Here is a 2,026-nt window from a genome sequence, read left to right as displayed (position 1 = left end):
CAAAACAAAACAAAACAAAACAAAAAGGAATTTTAGAATGTTACCCACGGGGGCTTCCACTCCGACCAAGATGGAGTCACAGAGTCTGGACTTGCTCTCCTTGCTGCAACGGCCCCCCCCAAAACGGAGCAAATACAAGAAAACAACAGTGGTCAAGACTCTCACAAGAAAATGATCCCTGAGGGATGGGAAACCTCAAGAAAAGCCCTAAAATTGTCGCAGGGTCCTGTTACAAGTTTCCAGGCCATGGGACAGGTAGGGAACACTGAGGCGGAGGTGGGAGGACTCCGTGAGCAGAGGAGATGAAGCAGAGAGTCTGAACTTTGTTCTTGAGCTTTGTTTTGAGAATGCAGTTATGGGCCGGGCGCGATGGCTCATGCCTGTAATCCTAGGACTTTGGGAGGCTGAGGCGGGTGGATCACCCGAGGTTAGGAGTTCAAGGGCAGCCTGACCAACATGGTTAAACCCCGTCTCTACTAAAAATACAAAAAATTGGCGGGGCACAGTGGCTCACGCCTGTAATCCTAGCAATCCCAGCACTCTGGGAGCCCGAGGCGGGTAGATCACCTGAGCTCAGGTGTTCCAGACCAGCTTTGCCAACATGGTGAAACCCTGTCTCTACTAAATATACAAAACATTCACCGGGTGTGGTGGTGAGTGCCTGTAGTCCCAGCTACTTGGGAGGCTGAGTCAGGAGAATGTCTTGAACCCCGGAGGCGGAGGTTGCAGTGAGCCAAGATCATGCCATTGCACTCCAGTCTGGGCAGCACAGCGAGACTCCATCTCAAAAAATAAAAATAAAAATAAATTATCTTGGACTTCCAGCCTCCAGAACTGTGAGAAGTAAGTGTTTGTTATTTTTGAGTCACCAGTCCATGGTCCTCTGTTACTGCAGCCTGAATGCACTAGAATGCCAGGGAAAGAACCACCTGGAGGGACTGAAGGAAACAGTGCCTGAGTTCTGGGGACTCACACAGGGCTTGACAAGGCGCTGTTCCTACCGGAAAAACCTCATGATCGAAGGAACATTGGGGAGAGCACTGAGAAGGGTCTTACGTCAGCTGCGGGGAATAGATGGTTAAACACTGTTCTGGCCCCACCTGAGAATTTTTTTTTTTTTTTTTTTGAGACGGAGTCTTGCTCTGTGGCCTGAACTGGAGTGCAGTGGCTGGATCTCAGCTCACTGCAAGCTCCGCCTCCCGGGCTCCCGCCATTCTCCTGCCTCAGCCTCCCGAGTAGCTGGGACCACAGGCGCTGCCACCTCGCCCGGCTAGTTTTTTGTATTTTTAGTAGAGACGGGGTTTCACCATGTTAGCCAGGATGGTCTCGATCTCCTGACCTCATGATCCGCCCGTCTCGGCCTCCCAAAGTGCTGGGGTTATTACAGGCTTGAGCCACCTCGCCCGGCCTCTACCTGAGAAATTTTAAAAGCAAAACCTGAAAGTATCAAGCTGCTTCCAGGTAACGCCACTGCATTCTCAAACAAAGCTCAAGAATATTTACAGGCAACAAAAGTAACGAGCGCCCGACAAGGTAATACTGACATTGTCTACTGTCCAATAACAAAGTCACCAAATATGCAACAAGCAGGAAAATAGGGCACATCGTGAGGATAAAAATCATTCAACTGAAATGGGCCCAGAAGTTAGAATTAGTAGGTAAGAACATTAAAACCACTATTATAATGTACTCCATACGTTCAAAAGTTCTTTGCAGATACAGAAGATATAAAAAAAGCCCAAATTGGATATCAAGAGATAGAAATTACAATGTCTGAAAGAAATAACGCATTGGCTAGAACAGCAGATTAGACATTGCAGGAAAAAAAAGATTCATGAACTGGAAGACAACATTAGAAACTGTCCAAATGAAACATTTTAAAAAATGATTTACTTATTTATTTACTTTTTAGACAGGGTCTCACTCGGTCACCTAGGCTGGAATGCACTGGTGTGATCATGACTCACTGCAGCCTCAACCTCCCCGGCTCAAGTGATCCTCCCACTTTAGCCTCTTGAGTAGCTAG

Source organism: Colobus angolensis, unplaced genomic scaffold (genome assembly GCF_000951035.1).
Source record: "Colobus angolensis palliatus isolate OR3802 unplaced genomic scaffold, Cang.pa_1.0 Scaffold96, whole genome shotgun sequence".
Classification (NCBI taxonomy): domain Eukaryota; kingdom Metazoa; phylum Chordata; class Mammalia; order Primates; family Cercopithecidae; genus Colobus; species Colobus angolensis.
This window is presented reverse-complemented; position numbering follows the sequence as displayed.